This window comes from Chiloscyllium plagiosum, unplaced genomic scaffold (genome assembly GCF_037043375.1).
Source record: "Chiloscyllium plagiosum isolate Xiang-an unplaced genomic scaffold, Cpla_swu_hap1 HiC_scaffold_42, whole genome shotgun sequence".
Classification (NCBI taxonomy): Eukaryota; Metazoa; Chordata; class Chondrichthyes; order Orectolobiformes; family Hemiscylliidae; genus Chiloscyllium; species Chiloscyllium plagiosum.
In genome coordinates, this window is record NW_028270180.1 from 21743035 (window position 1) to 21762062 (window position 19028).

Below are 19028 nucleotides of genomic sequence, written 5' to 3' on the forward strand. Positions count from 1 at the left end.
ACTCTATGTCAACAATTGTGACATTTAGAAACCATCTTGTAATTAATGTGTGCTGTGGGTCTAACATTGATCTGAAAGGCGTGTCCTTTACAAACTACAGTTTTGCCTGTAATCCACTGCTATCTGTCCAAGGAAACAACTTGGAATTAAGGAAGTTAATTATCCATGAAATACCTTGAACCTCTTGTTGATTAGTAACGCGCTCTGATTGTCTTTATAAGCGTGTGCAATGACTGAACATTGTTCGTTTAACATAAGCAACGCTTCATCACTGAAGTCCAGGTTCTAATAGCTGTTCTATTTCTGGAACCCACTACCATTTGCAAACTGAGAGATATTTGTAACCTTTGGTAAGTGCTTCTGTTTAAACTAAGTCAACTCAGTTTAATAATTAAACAGTAAATGAAGCCTTTGGCAGTAATTTCTGTGTAAGTTGTGTGCTCTTCCGATCAGCAATTGCTGAATCTAGAATGTGTAGATTAATCTCAAACAGATTATCCTGTCGTTCCCACATTGTGGCTTCATGGAATCGGACAAAGCTTACAGCACAGGAGACCATTTTGCCCGTCAGGTCAGTGCTAGCCCTCTCTCACAGTGTCTCACCTGATCCTAATGCCTGCTTTTCATCCCTTTGGCCTGTCATTTCCTTTTTTTCTTACTTTCAAATAATGATCTCTTTTGGAGCCTCAATTTTATTTATTGCCACCCTCCTCTCAGGCAGAGCATTCCTGACTAGAACTGTCAATTAATTTTCTTTAATCTCTTTTGTTTGTTTGTTTTATTTCGCTAGTTACCTTATGTCTGTGCTCTCGATCAGGAATGGTTTCTCCCTATATATCTACTCTGCAAGATCCCTCTTGATTTTAAACACCTCAATCAAATCTCTACTCAATGTTCTCCTCACCAAGGAGAGCAATCCCAAATTCTCTACCCATTCGAATAGCTGAAGATTCCTCAGACCTGGACCCATTCTCAGGGCTATTTTTGTGCCATCTCTGAAGCTGTTGCATCCTTCCTAAAGTGAACGTCCCCAAGGACTGAATGTAATCTGAAGCTGAACCATTCTTCTGTGTAGGTCTGTCACCCCTCCTTGTTTTTATGCTCTATTTACATTAGATTAGATTCCCTACAGTGTGGAAACAGGCCCTTCGGCCCAACACAGACCCTCCGAAGAGTAACCCAGCCCCCTTCTGACTAATGCACCTATCCCTACGGGGCAATTTAGCACAGCCAATTCACTCTGACCTGCACACCTTTGGACTGTGGGAGGAAACCCACGCAGACACGGGGAGAATGTACAAACTCCGCACAGACGGTCGCCCGAGGCTGGGATCGAACCGGGGACAGGCTGTGAGGCAGCAGTGCTAACCACTGAGCCACCATGCCGCCCCTTACAACGACAATTCCCCTTCACTGGGTATAAAGGATTTATGACATCTGGCAATTGTAATAGGTGCTATGAAAATGCAAGGTTGCTTTCTCTTTCAATTTTACGTACCTGATTGTGACATATCAAGTGCACACTAACCTTGAGTATTCAGATTCCTTTTCTTGCATTGTTTTATTGTACTGACTGAACACTTCCAAATGGGGTTAGGATTAGAGTTAGGATTTAGTGGAATAGGTGGTACGTGTCCTGTTGGCATCTCATGGCATCTGCCCAGGTGCGACACAGGGTAATGGCTGTAGATCAGTGTTTGGTTAGCTCAGTTGGCTGAACGGCTGGTTTGCCTGATAAGGACCGGACGGCTGCTCTCTCATTAGAGAGAGATGACAGCTGGTGTTTTAATCGGACAATTTTCACACCTCAGGGTGAGGGGAGAGGTTGAAAAGGCAGGATCGCCGAGGTAACCTCAGTTAGTGCAGGAATTGAACCAGCCATCGAGCCAGTTTCGGGCGGCTGAAGAGCGTCTTTCACTGAGTTATGGTCCTCGAGGCGCAGTCGTCATCTGTCTCAGTGTGCGTCCTGGGGAACAGACAGATAGAAAGAGAAGAGTTAAGGGTTCTGTTCACTCTGAGAGCTGGCTCTGAGGGAGATGGATCACTGTCATGGACTCTCCACCTGTAAATAAAGGGTGACTTGGTGATGGGATACCAGCCCCTGTGGGGTTATTTCAAAATCATTGTAAAAGACAATCTTGTAGCGTCCAGGAGTAACACAACTGTGTGACAGGCTCTGGCCCCACCACTGCTCTGAGGGCAGTGTGCAGTGGCAGGTCCGGGCAAACATGAAGAATGTTATCGCCTCCAGCCAAGCAATGTCTTGGTGCTTGTTGGAAAGTTCTGGTGATGAGGCATTCTGCCAAAAGACTCTGACACTCTGCTTGGGGAAACCACCCGACAGGACCCACCTTTTCCCGAGGGGTCTCAGGAATTCTACGTGCTGGTGACTTCCTGATGGCCTGGTGGTCAAAGGTCTTTTTCTTCACAAATTTCTCCATGAAGGACAGGTAATACAGGATGGTCTAACTATGAGACCAGTCCCATCCTTTGTAACAATGGGGACAAATAGAACATCAGTACGTAGTGAGACTTGGTGTTTGCGTACTGAGGGTCTGCACACAGCTTGATGCAGTAGCGCACAAAGGTAGCCATCAGGATGAGGACAGCATTGGGTTTGTTCTTCCCCACTTTGTCCAGTGCTTTATACGTGGTACAGACAAAGCCCACAATCAATCTCCAAATGAAATAAAAGGTGGCTCGGGTGACTGGAGTGGTGCAGGTTCGGGGATTAGGCCAAACCTGCACTATGCACACCAACACTGACAGCACCTCACAGCCGATGACCAGATTTTCACCCCGACTGAGGTAGCAGCCTTTCACTTCACTTCAGGGCTGAATGGCCTACTCTTTAAATGGGGAAGCCGCAGGGAGAGTGGGATAAGTTGGAGAGCTCTTTCAAACAGCTAGCTCAGGCCTGATGGGCTGAATGGCTGTAAAATTCAATGATTGTTCAACCTGGGACTTGAACCCCACTCTGAAGGCCTTCATATACACTCCCCAGCCCACAGAAAGGGACAACAGGGCAGTATAAACGATTGTGGAATTAACAGAAATGTTGTCGCAAAGATTCTTTTCAAAGAACATCTGTCACTATCTAGTCCCCCCTACTCATCAAAAAGGGGGCTGTTCTGCCTGATATTGAGCACACCAGATAATTAGCAGGTACTCAGCAGATTAGTGAGGCCACAATGAAGGGTCAACTCGAACATCCAAGCTTTAAGTCTATGGTGATTATAACAAGGTCAGCCAGGTGGACATCATACAATATGAGTTTCCTGACTGGGGTTGTTAACCTGGTCCCATCAGGGAACCCTGGCTGTTCAGGGTTCTGTTCACTCTGAGAGCTGGCTCTGAGGGAGATGGATCACTGTCATGGACTCTCCACCTGTAAACAAAGGATGACTTGGTGATGGGATACCAGCCCCAATAGCGTTATTTTAGGATCATTGTAAAACATAATCTTGTAGTGTCCCGTAGTATTACAGCTCAAAAGTATCAGGCTCTTTGCAGTGTTTAATAAACCTGGCTAATCTCAGTTTGTCAAATATAGTATGACTCTACATGCACTTAGAATCTCCTCAGCTTCAACACCTGACTATTGTATTTAGTCTTTGGGGGTCAATTTTTAAATTAATTTTTGGGATATGCACGTCCCTCACTGGGCCACCATTTATTGGCCATCTCTAATATTTTTGGTGTCTTCTTAGGTATACTATCCATATTGTATTAACAGAAACTCTCCTGAGGTAGGGTTCACAATATGGAGACTAGATTGGATCCTGGGATGAGAGAGTTGCCCAGCGTGAAGAGATTGAGTAGAGTGGTGCTGTAGTCTCTGGAGTTTAGAGGATTGAAGGTGTTGTCATTGATAGAAAAATACCTTATTAGAAGTTGGGTCAGGGTGGATGTTAAAAGGCCATTTGCCCCTGACTGAAAAGTCTGGGCAACTGTCCAAATTTTTAAATTAACTTTTAGGATATGCGCTTCCCTGAATGTAGGTGGCACAGTGGCATGTGGGTGGCACGGTGGCACAGTGGTTAGCACTGTTGCCTCACAGCACCAGAGACCCGGGTTCAATTCCCGCCTCAAGCGACTCTCTGTGTGGAGTTTGCACATTCTCCCCGTGTCTGTGTGGGTTTCCTCCAGGTGCTCCGGTTTCTTCCCACAGTCCAAAAATGTGCAGGTTAGGTGAATTGGCAATGCTAAATTGTCCATAGTGTGTTAGGTGAAAGGGTAAATGTAGGGGATTGGGTCTGGGTGGCTTGCACTTCGGCAGGTCGTTGTGGACGTGTTGGGCCGGAGGGCCTGTTTTCACGATGTGGGTAATCTAATCTAATCAAAATAAAAATGCCATTCCAAGAGACTGGAGGTTGGCTAACATGGTACCACTATTTAAGAAAGATGGTATGAAAAGCCAGGGAACTAGAGACCAGTAAGCCTGATGTCAGTGGTGGGCAAGTTGTTGGAAGGAATCCTGAGGGACGGAATTTACGAGTATTTGGAAAGATAAATCATATGTGTGGGAAATCATATCTCACTAACTTGATTGAGTCTTTTTGGAGAAGTAATGAAGAGATTGATGAGGGCAGAGCAGTGGGTGTGCTCTATATGAACTTCAGTAAGGCGTTCGACAAGTTTCCGCATGGTCGACTGGTTAGCAAGGTTAAATTAAAGCAAGGAGAACTAGCCATTTGGATATAGAACTGGCTCGAAGGTAGAAGATGGAAGGTGGTGGTGGAAGATTGCTATTGAAACTTGAGACCTGTGACCAATAGTGTGTCACAAGGGTCGATGTTGGGTCCACTATTTTTTGTCATTTATATAAATGATTTGGATGTGAACATAAGAGGTACAGTTAGTAAGTGTGCATATGACACCAAAATTGGAGGTGTAGTGGACAGCGAAGAAGGTTACCTCAGATTATAATGGGATCTTGATCAGATGGGCCAAGGAGTGGCAGATGGAGTTGAATATAGATAATTGTGAGGTGCTACATTGTGGAAAGGCAAATCAGAGCAAAATTATACAGTTAATGGTAAGGTCCTGGGGAGTGTTGCTGAACAAAGAGACCTTGGAGTTCATAGCTCCTTGAAAGTGGAGTCATAGGTCGGTAGGATAGTGAAGAAGGCGTTTGGTATACTTTCCTTTATTGGTCAGAGTATTGAGTACAGGAATTGGGAGGTCATGTTGCGGCTGTACAGGACATTGGTTAGGCCACTGTTGGAATATTGTTCTGGTCTCCTTCCTATTGGAAGGATGTTGTGAAACTTGAAAGTTATGGACTAGGCCAGACCACTCAAGACATTCTTAAGCAGGCAGCCCAGACCATAACTTTGCAATTTGTTTCATTAAGTGTACAATAAAAATTATCCGGATTTATTTAGCAAGGTTGACTGCCAGGTTTAAGGATGTTGTTTATTTGGAACAGAATCTCCCATATCTACATCATGCACAATTAGCACTTCCAATTTATTTCCGTATATCTCCCCATGTGGTTGTAATAACTCTTTCAGGTCATTTCGATTTTCTTCTGGAAGGTAACTCAATAATTTATCCCAATTTTTAACAACTTCCTCATTGTCCAATTTGTTTTGAGGAATGTCCAATTCAGAATCCTCTGAACGTGGTTCTTCCTTCTGTGCTGTAATCATTAACACCTTCTCCTCTTGCTTTCCTTCCCTGTCAAAATACCTTTTGAGCATGTTCACATGACACGCTCTGTGAGATTTCTTCCTGTCTGATCCCTTATCAAGTAGTTCACCTCACTCAATTTCCTCTCAATTTGATAAGGTCCATTAAACCTGGCCTTTAAAGGTTCTCCTGTTACTGGAAGTAACACCAATACCTTATGCCCAATTGCAAAATTGCAAACTTGTGATTTCTTATCTGCTTCCTGTTTCATTGTATGTTGTGATACATTTAAATGCTGTCTAGCCAACTCTCCAGCTCTATTTAATCATTCTCCAAAATTGGACACATAGCCCAGATACATGGTCTCTGGATTCTGACTTATTAATTTCTCCTTAATCAATTTGAATAGTCCTTTTACTTCATGCCCAAAAACTAATTCAAATCAACTGAATTTGGTCGATTCATTTGGTGCATCGCTGATCGCAAAATATACAAATGGAATTCCCTTATCCCAATCACCTGGATAATCCTGGCCATAAGCCCTTAACATGCTCTTTAGTGTTTGATGCCATCTATCTAGTGCTCCCTGTGATTCTGGATGGCATGCAGTAGATTTGAATTGCTTTATTCCCAAGTTATCCAGAACCTCTTTGAATAGTTGGATGTGAAGTTTGATCCTTGATCCATTGGCATTCCGTATCTAGTAAAAGATTTAAGTAAATCTTCTACAATCCCTTTAGCTGTCATGTTGTGTAATGGGATTGCCTCTGGAAATCTAGTCGACACATCCATTATTGTTAATAAATATTCATTCCCACTTTTTGTTGGGGTGGGGGACCTACGCAATCAATCAAGACTCTTGTGAAAGGTTCCTCAAATGCTGGAATAGGTATTAAAGGTGCCGGCTTTATTACTGCCTGTGGTTTTCCGATTAGCTGACATGTATGACACATCTTTGTGTAGTTCAGGCCAGTAAAAATGTCTTTGTATTTTAGCAAGAGTTTTGAACTTCAAAAACTGACACTTTCCTCACCCCTAAATGACCTCCAAATGGTAGCTCATGTGCTACTCACAGCAACTCCTTTCTATACCCTACTGGCAAAACAATTTGATGAATCTCTGCCCATTTCTCATCTGCTTGAATGTGTGATGGTTTCCATTTCCTCATTAAGCCATTATTCGCTAAGTAATAACAAACAGGAATGCATTCACTCTCCTTCTCTGTCAATACATGTTGATATAACTGTTTTAACTCCTTACCTTTCTGCTGTAACTCAATCAGCTTAGCAGGGCTAAAGATATTTGCATGTTTATCCATTTGCTCCTTCTCTGTTCCACTTATCTAATCAAAAAAGGTCTCGGATAACACTATGTTAGCTTCCTTATCTCCTGCTTCAGCTTATGCCTCAGTACTCTTGTGATCACACAATGAGGAAAAATTCCTGGATAAACATTCTCCATGTCTTCAGTTGCCTGCGTCTCCACTTGTTTTTCAACTAGAGTTGGCAGCATGCCTCCCAGTGAATCATTTGCAAGGACAAACTGTATTCCTGGAGCTGAGAGTTTGTCCAGTACTCCTACCACAAATTCTCCACTCTTTTCTGGACTATCTAGTCTCACTTTACATAATTGAGCACTTTTTGTCTCACCATGAATTCCTGTTACCAGCACCTTTTCTGGCAATAGTCCCTCAGGAGTACATTTCTCCTCATCCTTCAGCACTACAGACTGAGAGGATCCTGTGTCCCTTAATATTGTAACCTCCTTACCTACTACTCCTGGCCTATGTGAATAAACTTTACCCTTGCATGTATATTTTTTAAGCAGATCTGGCATTTCCTCCTTAATCAACTGCTGATCACCTTGTACACTCTGAGGCAGTTGTCTAACTTCCCTTGTTCTTTTTATTACTAGTCCAACAAAACTTCTGGGCTTGTCTGGTTTTCCTACATCTGGCTTTCTCCTAGCCCACCAATACTGTGATTCCGTGTGGCCCACTTTATTACAATGAAAACACCTGAGCTTTTTAATTCTTTGTCCCCTCAAGGGTTCCTTTTTTACCCTCTGGTAAGTTATCCTTATGATCTTCACTGAGATCTACCTTTCCCTTTTCCACGTGAGGATTTCTCTTTGCCCCAATTTCTATCCTTCTTGGATTGAAATTGATTTTGGAAGCCAAACCGAGTTTTATGGACCAGCTCATAATCATCAGTCACGTCAGCTGCTAACCTTGCTGTTTTAACTGTCTGCTCTTCTACATGAGTACACATTATTTCCTCACTGAGCTTTCCCTCAGCCTTTATCTCCAGCCTTTTAAGCTGATCTTCCCTTTTAAGTGTCAGTTTTTGAAGTTCAAAAGCTCTCGCTTTTTTCTTTCTGCTGCTCTCTCTTTTCCCCTCTCTGTTCTGCTGCTCTCTCTTATCTCTCACCTCTAACTCAAGCTGCTTCATTTGCAATTGACCTCTTGCCATCTCTACAGATTCTGATGGTTCCTCCAGCAAGTGTAAATGCTGAGCTACTGCTGTAACTATCTCTCGTTTCCTCACAGAAGCAGGCAGGACCAATTCCAGCTTCTCTGCTAATTCCTGCAGCTTGGTCTTATTCACTTGTTGTAAAACATCTGAAGTTACTGCATCCACATCCAGGAAACTTTTGGCGACTGAAAGAGCCATTACTATTCCAAGCTTTGTCTACCCACCCATACCAACACCCAAAATAAAGACACAAGCACCTACCATTCACTGTTTAAAATCCCGCAAAGAGCCCCCAATCTGTTATGGGCTGGGCCAGACCACTCAAAACATTCCTAAGCAGGTAGCCCAGACCACAACTTTGTAACTTCCTTCATTAAGTGTGCGGTGAAAATTACCCAGATTAAGTTAGCGAGGTTGACTATCAGGTTTAAAATAGACAAAAGATTTATTCCCAAAACTACACAATGAAACACACAAGAACACAGTCTGACCAAACTAGACTTAATTATGCTGTTCCGAATATACACAACAGTCCCAATAAGCAAATCACTTTAAAAACCAGTATAAATGGAACACATGCTTACAGGTTGAAGTTAGAAGAGAGAGAGAGAGAGAGTTTCCATACAGTTCACTGTCCAACTCCCAACCAGTTCCGGACTGAACTAAACTGCTCAGCTCAGCTCGAGAGCCGACCACTCCCCTTTGATTATACAGATCACTTCTAAAACGTGACCACTTTGGCTTGAAGTCTCACCTGTTTACATATATGCAAAAGGCCTCTCAAAATCCTTTTCATTTCTGTACCAAACCAGTCTGATCGGAGCCCGGCCTGGCTTATTACCCCTCTGAAAAAAATCAAGGACGGAGTAACCTTGAGCCAGGAAATAGTTTGTAGGGAAAAAAAAGACCAGCTTTGTGACACAAAGGGGATCTTATTGCCTTTGAAATCCTTAACCTGAGCCAATCCAGAGCCCTGGCTGACAGGGTTCAACCGGAGATTCAGACCGTCTCCTGAATGTAGGGACTGACTCCGAGTTGGCTGGTCACAGCCAGGGTAATGTGCACATGTAAATAAAAGATGACTTAGTGACTGGAGACTGGTGCAATTATTTCAGTGATCTTATTGATACAGATAAGATTCGGAAGGGCTTTAACAGGATGGATGCTGAGAGGATGGTTCACTATATGAGGCCAGACAAAAATAGGGCCATTGTTAAAATGTGGAGTCGACTATCTGTGATGGAGCTGAGGAGGAATTTCTCCGTGAGAGGGTCATAGGATTTTGGAATTCTCTTTTCCAGAGACTAATTAAATATATGGAAGGCAGAGTTAGATCAGAGCTCTGATTAACAAAGGAATCAAAAGCTTATGGGGTACAGGCAAGCAATGGAATTATGAAAACCCTCAGGAAAGCCAAGACATTATTGAAAAGTGCATTACGCTCAATGGGCCAAATGGGATAATTCTGCTCCTAATTCCAATGAAAATGCAGTTTCCTGTGATGAAGATAGCTGTGAATACAGATAGCTGAGAACGCAGGTAGTTGTGAATGCAGGTAGCTCTGAATATGGATAACCAAATGTGGTTAACTTTGCATACGGACAGCTGTGAATGTGGGTAGTTGTGAATGCAGATAGCTCTGAATATGGATAGCTGTGAATGTGGATAGTTGTAGTGCATGTTATGACAGAAGTTGAAACTTTATTGCTGGAACAGCACAGCAGGTCAGGCAGCATCCAGGGAACAGGAGATTCGACGTTTCGGGCACAGGCCCTTCTTCAGGAATGAGAAACCAAAGCCATTAAAATGTTCGGTATACATACAGTGACCGACTGATGGAATCATACTGAACAGACAAATGATGGTGTCAATCGTTGTATCCCTGGGTGAACACCTTAACTATGACAGTCCCTGTGGGAGCTTGTCACTCATTCATGGCCTCGGTCCTGGAGCTGAATGCACCAGCTAACACCCACTTACCAGTTAGACAGATCACTGTGAGGGTTAAAGGGGCCGTTAGTTTTGAGCTGATTGATTTTGAGCAGCTGATGCTATCACTGGTGAAGCATTTGGTGTGTTCTACAGTTCTGTGCAGCCGTAATAGTCGACACAGGGCTGTGTTACAGGGGCTGAAGGACAGTTCTCCTGACATCCAGGCATCAGACACAACAAGACCAGGAGCGAGGCCACAAGAGAGGGATGAGCTCTCAGAGGGACCAACATCGTGAAGGTGGCAAGGGACCAACCTCCTCCCCGATTCTGGGGGTAGCTGTAATCAAGGATGGCATTGCCAGTGGTTGTGAAGGTGTCTGTGGTGGTAAACCCTGTCACATCTGGCTTGATGCTGAGGGGATAGTGAAACATCTTACAGTCTGCTATCTGCCCCAGGTCACCGAGCCTCTCCATGCAAATCACCAAATTCGTCTGGTCTGGAAGCAGGCCATTTGGCCATCGAGTTCATACTGACCCTCCAAACAGCATTCTACCCATCCCTGTAACTCTGTATTTGCCATGGCTGATTCATCTAGCCTGCATATCCCTGAACACTCTGGGCAATTTAGCATGGCCAATTCACCCTGACCTGCACATAGAACATAGAACATAGAACGTTACAGCGCAGTACAGCCTCAATGTTGCACCACTCTGTGAAGTTAATCTGATGCCCATCTAACCTACATCATTCCATTATTATCCATATGATTGTCCAATGCCCTTAATGCTGGCGAGTCAACTACTGTTGTGGCAAGCAGTTCTACGCCCCTACCACTCTCTGAGTAAAGAAACTACCCCTGATATCTGACCTAAATCTATCACCCCTCAATTTAAAGCTGTGTCCCTTCGTGTTAGCCTTCACCATCTGATTATCTTATACGTTTTGATTTAAGTCACCTCTCAACCTTCTTCTCTCCAACGAAAACAGCCTCAGTTCCCTCAGCCTTTCATCGTAAGACTATCCCTCCATACCAGGCAACATCCCAGTCAATCTCCTCTGAACCCTTTCCAAAGCTTCCACATCCTTCCTATAATGCGGTGACCAGAACTGCACGCAATACTCCAGGTGTGGCCTTACCAGTGTCTTGTACAGCTGAAGCATGACCTCGTGGCTCCAAAACTCAATCCCCCTAACCAATAAACGCCAACACACCATATGCCTTCTTAACAACCCTATCAGCTTGGTTGGCAACTTTCAGGGATTTATGCACCTGGACACCAAGATCTCTCTTTTCATCAACACTGTCAAGAATTTTACCATTAGCCCAGTATTCTGCACTCTGTTATTTCTTCTGAAGTGAACTACCTCACACTTTTCTGCATTAAACTCCATTTGCCATTTCTCCGCCCAGTTCTGCATCTTACCTACGCTCCTCTGTAACCCACAACATCCTTTGGCACTATCCCCAACTCTGTTGATTTTACTGTCTTAAGCAAATTTACTAACCCATCCTTCCATGCCCACCTCCAGATCATTTATAAAAATGACAAACAGCAGTGGCCCCAAAACAGATCCTTGCGGTACACCACTGGTAACTGAGCTCCAGGATGAACATTTCCCATCAACTACCGCCCTCTGTCTTCTTTCAGCTAGCCAATTTCTGATCCAAATCGCTAACTCACCTTCAATCCCGAAACTCCATATTTTGTGTAATAGCCTACCATGTGGAAACTTATCCAACACCTTACTGAAGTCCATATACACCACATCAACTGCTTTACCTTCATCCACCTATTTTGTGACCTTCTCAAAGAACTCAATGAGGCTTGTGAGGCACGACCTACCCTTCACAAAACTGTGTTGACTATCAAATTATTCCTTTCCAGATGATTATAAATCCTATCTCTTATAACCTTTGCCTAAACCTTACTCCCAACCAAAGTAAGGCTCACTGGCCTATAATTACCAAGATTGTCCTGACTATCGTCCAGTCTTCTGGCATTATTCCTGTCGACAACAATTACATAAAGATCAAAGCCAAAGGCTCTGCAATCACCTCCCTGGCTTCCCAGAGAATCTGAGGAGCACTCCCATCCGGCCCAAGGGTCTTATCTATTTTCAGATCATCTAAAATTGCTAAAACCTCCTCTTTGTCAACCGCAATTCTATCTAATCTTTAGCCTGTATCACCGTATTTTCACTAACATTGCCCTTTTCCAATGTGAATACTGACGAAAAGTATTCATTAAGCGCTTCCCTTATGTCCTCAGATTCCACACACATCTTTCCACTACTATCTTTGATTGGCCCTAATCTTACTCCAGTCATTATTTTCTTCCTGATGTACTGATAGAAAGCCTTAGAGGTTTCCTTGATCCTATCCGCCAACAACTTCTCATTGTCCCTTCCTGGCTCTTCTTAGCCCTCTCTTTCGATCTTTTCTGGCTAACTTGTAACTCTCAAGTCCCCTAATTGAGCCTTCACGCTCACAGAAGCCTTCTTCTTCCTCTTGACAAGAGCTTCAACTTCTTTAGTCAACCATCACTCCCTTTCTCAACAACTACCTCCCTGCCTGATAGGTATATACTTATCAAGGACCCACAGTAGCTGTTTCTTGAATAAGCTCTACATTTCAAGAGTGTCCATCCCCTGCAGTTTCCTTCCCCATCCTATGCATCCTAAATCTTGCCTAATCGCATCATAATTGCCTATCCCCCAGTTATATCTCTTTCCCTGCGGTATATACCTATCCCTGCCCATTGCTATTGTAAACATAACCAAAGTGCTCACCTACTTCTAAATCTAATGCCTGGCCAGGTTCATTCCCCAGTACCAGATCCAATATGGCGTCGCCCCTTGTTGGCCTGTATACATACTGTGTCCGAAAACCCTCCTGCACACATTGAACAAAAACTGACCCATCTAAACTACTTGAACTATAGCATTCCTAGTCAATATTGGGGAAGTTAAAGGCCCCCATTTCAACTACTCTGTTACTCTCATTCCTATCGAGAATCATCTTTGCTATCTTTTCCTCTACATCCCTGGAACTGTTCGGAGGCCGATAGAAAACTCCCAACAGTGTGACCTCTCCTTTCCTTTCCTGTTTCTAACCTCAGCCCAAACTACCTCAGTGGATGAGTCCTCAAACGTTAACTCAGCTGCTGTAGTACTATTGTTGATAAACAATTCCACACTTCCCCCTCTTTTACCATTTTCTCTGTTCTTACTGAATCATCTTAATCCCTTTTCTTATTGAAACATCTTTGGACTGTGGGAGGAAATCCACGCAGACACAGGGAGAAAGTGTAAACTCAACACAGACAGGCACGGTGGCTCAGTGGTTAGCTCTGCTGCCTCACAGCACCAGGGACACGGGTTCAATTCCTGCCTCGGGCCACTGTGTGGAGTTTACGCATTCTCCCCATGTCTACGCGGGTTTCCTCCGTGTGCTCCAGTTTCCTCCTATAGTCCAAAGATGTGCAGGCCAGGTGAATTGGCCAAGCTAAATTGCCGATAGTGTTCGGTGCATTAGTCAGAGGGAAATGCGTCTGGGTGAGTTACTCTTCGGAGGGTCGGTGTGGGCCGAAGGGCCTGTTTCCACACTGTAGGGAATCTAATCTAATAATGACCATTTCCTCTCCTATCACTACAGCCATTTCTAGTCAGACCCCAAGATGCAGCCTTTAGGTCTCATGGATTTCCTGACGATGGCGATGGTAATTTGTTCAATGCCTCTGTCCTTTTCACCTCTTGATTATCAAGTGTCTTTTGAAAGTTTTCCAATAGTAAACACAGACACAAAATATCTATCCAACACCTTTGCCAAGTCCTCGTTTTCCTTCAAGAATTTACCAGTCTCATTCTCAAGAGGATCAATATTAGAATTAGTTACAAAAAACAGAAATTCAGCAGGTCTGGCAGCATCTATGAAGAGAGAACATTTTGGGTCCAGGGACACTTCTTCGGGTTTAGTTACCCTTTCCCTCTGTCATTACTTGTAGAAACTCTTGCAATCGGATTTAATATGATTATCTAGCCTTCTCTCATGTTCTACTGGTGGCCCTAATTTGTTTTTAGTTCATCTTTGCTGTTTGTTTTTAATCTGATCAATCTTCTAATCTACCACTGCACAATATTTCTTTCAACCTGGTATTCTTCTTAACTTCTTTATTTAGTTCTGCGTGATGCTTGCTTCTCAAAGGGTCTTCCCTTCAGACTGCTACAAATCTTTGTTCAGAATTATTAAATATATCCTTAAAACTCAGCTATTGCCTCTCCACTGTTCCAACTTTGAACCTGGTTTTCCTGCTTGTTTTAGCTAGCTTAACCTTCATACCCTAAGAAGTACCTTTCCTCAATTTTTAAAAACCAGTGTCAGCCCCGCACCTCTTCCCAACAAGGTGACAGAGAAATTCTATCATGTTATGATCACTGTCACCTAATTTGCCATGAGCTTGTTGATTAATTCGGCCTCTTGGCTCATTACCAGATCCAAAATAACCTGCTCCCTAGTTGGCAGTAGATGGTGCTGCTCTTAGAAGTTGTCCTGCCGACAGAGAAACACAGGAAATAGGAGCAAGAGCGGGCCATTCAGCCCTTCAAGTTCATTCCATCATTCAAGACCATCATGGCTGATCATCCAACTCAGCACCTAGCCCCTGTTTTCTCCCCATACCCTTTGATCCCTTTAGCCCGAAGAACTAAATCAAACACCTTGAAAATATTCAATGTTTTTGCCTCAACCGCCTTCAGTGGCAGAGAATTCCACAGGCTCCCCACTCTCTGGGTGAAGGCCAGTCTTACCTCAGTCCTCATATCCCTGGTTCTGGGCTCCCCCAGCATCAGGAACATCCTTCCTGCATTGACCCTCTTTAATCCCGTCAGATCTTTTTTTATGGGTTTCTAGATCATTCCTCTCTTCTAAACTCCAGTGAATACAGTCAAGATTAGAGAGGTGCTGGAAAAGCACAGCAGGTCAGGCAGTATCCAAGCAGCATCAGGACTGAGGGTCTCCTGGCTGAAACATCGATGTTCCTGCCCCTCGGGTGCTGCCTGACCTGCTGTGCTTTTCCAGCACCACTCTAATCTTGACTCTGATCTCCAACATCTGCAGGCCTCACTTTCGTCCAGTGAATACAGTCCTAACTGAATCAGTTTCTCTTCTTACATCCCAGGAATCAGTCTGATTTACCTTTGTTGCAAATATTAATTAGTTTGCCATCTCTTTATTCCCATTATAACTGTCCCTGTTTCCGACTGTAAGGGACCTACATTTGTTTACAGTAATCTTTATCTCTTCACGAGAAGCTTTTACAGTCAGTTTCTATATTCCTCACAAGCTTACTCTTCCATTCTGTTTTCTCCTTCATAAGTAATCCCGTTGCCCTCTTTTGTTCCCAATCCTCAGGTCTGCTGCTTTTTTTGGCCAGTGTGCATCCCACTTTCTCGAATCCAGTATGACCCTTTATTTCCCTTGTTAGCCAATGGTTGGGCCTCCTTTCCTCTTTTTATTTTTTGGACCAGGCAAGACTGAACAAATAATTTACAACAAAGAATTACGGATGCTAGAAATCGGAAACAAAAAAAAAGCCCCAGACACAGCAGGTCTGGCAGCATCTGCGGAGAGAAAACAGAGTTAATGTGCTGAATACAGTGGGCCTTCTTCAGAACTGACAGCATCTCAGTACAAATAGCATTTATGCTGATGGCAGGGTGGTGGTTGTGCTTTGGCTGAAGGAGTGAATGATAGGTGGAGAGGAATTCCAGCGAAAGGAAAGGGCAGGAAGACAAATTGATTGTTGATAATAAGCCAGGGAAAAAGAGAAGCTGGATGGTGGGACTCGGGGCTATGAGGAGTTAGCGAAGGGTTGGCTCTGGTGAAAACAACCTATTTTATAGAGTGACCTGGGGTTTGGGAGGTGGGGGTTAATAGATAAGGAGGGAGGTATCCATGTGATAAAATTGTTAAACTCGATGTTGGGCCATGAAGGCTGTAGGATCCCAGAGTGTAAGATGAAGTGCTGCTCCTGCTTGTGTTGAGCCTGACTGGAGAACTGCAGAAGGCCTGAGCCAGAAATGTTGACATGGGAACATAGCAGTGTGTTGAAACAATAGTTGCAGTTCCTCCATTTACTCTTTCAATTGCCATTGTCTTATCTGCCATCACCGTTCCCCAATCTACCAAAACCAGCTCATGCCTCATACAGACGTCTCTGCTATAACGTGTGTTTCTTCAATGCAAATCAGCCTTAACGCGATTGAAGAATTTAGACTGTTATTTGTAAAATGCAAACTTTCCTTACCTGTATTGGCTATAACGCGATTCTGGCCCCATTAGTTTAACCGACTTGGCTATTGCATGATTTCTTATAAGGTGAGATTGTACGAGAATGGAACTCACACACCATATCAGAATCAACTGTTCTTTATTTGGATTCAGGACCCTAGCCTCAAAATCAGCTCCATTTTAATGAAGAGGTCTGCCATAATATGGTCACTCCTCCCCACAGGGGTTCGCACAGCTGGATTGCCAAAGGTTCTTATTCCACGATACCCACTCAATGATGGCCTCTTCACTGGTTCTGCGATGTACTGATCCAGAAAATCATCTTTTATACACTCTGGGATTTCCTTTTCTGTGACATTGATTCGATTTGCCCAAACTAACTGCAAATTATAGTCATCCATAATTACAGCTGGATTTTTATTGCTCTATAAGTTCATTTTCAAGTTATCTTTACCAATATGACTCACCAAATAAATAATTAATTTGAAATGTATATTCTGACCATAATCTAATTATGCTCTATGCTATAGTTTAACAACTGTTTGAGAAAGGAACTATAAATACCTTCCACAACCAACATCAAACTTATTTCTTATCTCTACCCAAATTGATTCTACATCTTGCTCTTTCAAACTAAGATCTTCTGTCACTACTGTACTGATGGCATCCTTAATAAACAGAGCTACCCACCAGTTTTCCTAAATTTACCAACTTCATAAAAAGTGAAATAACCTTTATTACTCAGACACCAGCATTGGTCACCCTGCTACTATCACTTGGTGATCTCCATCAGCTATATATTTATTTTGCTCTGTACTGAAAGTTGGTCCACTTTGCTGCAAATGATACACTTATTCAGATACAGCGTCTTTAACTCTGTCAGTTTATCATCTCATACTCTCTGGACTTACCTGATGACATATTCTTGTGTTTGCGTGTTCCATCCTTTCCTGGCAAACTCTGGTATAATTACACAGGTCACTGACTCATCTATAGCCCCAATGGTTCTTCAAACACGATTCCTACCCTCAAATTAAAAGTCTCTCAGCTGTCACAGAGTCATAGAGAGGTACAGCATGGAAACAGACCCTTCGGTCCAACTCATTCGTGCTGACCAGATATTCTAAATAAATCTAGTCCCATTTGCCAGCACTTGGCCCATATCCCTCTAAACCCTATTCATATACCCATCCAGATGCCTTTTAAATATTGTCATTATACCAGCCTCCACCAGTTCGTCTGGCAGTTCATTCCATACACGCACCACCCTCTGAAAATATTGTCCCTTAAGTCTCTTTTAAATCTTTCCCCTCTCACCCTAAACCTATGCCCTCTAGTCCTGGATTCCCCCACCTCAGGGAAATGGCTTTGTCTATTTATCCTATCCATGCCCCCTCATGATTTTATAAACCTCTATAAGGTCACCCCTCAGCCTCTGATGCTCCAGGGACAACAGCCCCAGCCTAATCAGCCTCACTCTATAGCTCAAATCCTCCAACCCTGGCAACATTCTTGTATTTGGAGAGGCCGGTGTTGGACTGGGGTGTACAAAGTTAAAAATCACACAACACCAGGTTATAGTCCAACAGGTTTATTTGGAAGCACTAGCTTTCGGAGCGCTGCTCCTTCATCAGGTGGTTGTGGAGTACATGATTGTAAGACACAGAATTTATAGCAAAAGTTTACAGTGTGATGTAACTGAAATTATACATTGAAAGATACCTTGATTGTCTGTTGAGAGATGAGAGACTTAATAATCAACCACCTGATGAAGGAGCAGCGCTCTGAAAGCTAGTGCTTCCAATTAAACCTGTTGGACTATAACCTGGTGTTGTGTGATTTTTAACATTCTTGTAAATCTTTTCTGAACCCTCTCAAGTTTCACAACATCTTTTCTATAGCAGGAAGACCAAAATTGAACGCAGTATTTCAAAAGTGGCTTAACCAATGTCCTGTACAGCCACAACATAACCTCCTAACTCCTGTACCCAATGCATTGACATATAATGGCAAGCGTACCAAGTGGGCGGCACGGTGGCACAGTGGTTAGCACTGCTGCCTCGCAGCGCCAGAGACCCAGGTTCAATTCCCGCCTCAGGCAACTGTCTGTGTGGAGTTTGCACATTCTCCCCGTGTCTGCGTGGGTTTCCTCCTGGTGCTCCGGTTTCCTCCCACAGTCCAAAGCTGTGCAGGTCAGGTGAATTGGCCATGGTAAATTGCCCGTAGTGTTAGGTAAGGGGCAAATGTAGGGGTATGGGTGGGTTGCGCTTCGGCGGGTCGGTGTGGACTTGTTGGGCCGAAGGGCCTGTTTCCACACTGTAATGTAATCTAAAAATACCAAATGCTTTATTCACTATCCTATTTACCTGCAACTCCACTTTCAAGGAACAATGAATCTGCATTTCAAGGCCTCTTTGTTTGGGAATACACCCCGGGACCTTACCATTAAGTGTATAAGTCATTAGTATATGACTCACCAGAACACTGGCCTTAGCTTAGTTCAGGTGAAATCAGTTCCAACAGTACAGTTCCCACCTTCTCCTGTATTGCTGCCATTGCACCTTGAATTGGGATTTCTCCCACACCACTCAGCCGACCATGAACTTTGTAATCCTACTTATGCTGCTCCACTCGTTCTTGACTCAGATAATAATCTCGGTATTATTACCTTTGAGGTTCTGTTTTTCAATTTTAACCC

The 19028-nt window shown here is 43.5% G+C and overlaps 1 protein-coding gene across 1 annotated transcript in view; it reads left to right on the top strand.

Moving 5' to 3' along the window:
• Window positions 1–427: 427 nt before the first annotated feature.
• The window catches only part of slc28a1 (solute carrier family 28 member 1), a 113307-nt gene continuing 94706 nt past the window's right edge, over window positions 428–19028 (top strand). Inside the window, exon 1 of the mRNA XM_087982232.1 lies at window positions 428–571. The gene's annotated coding sequence lies outside the window, so the exon portion shown is untranslated. The remainder of the gene's footprint in view (window positions 572–19028) is intronic.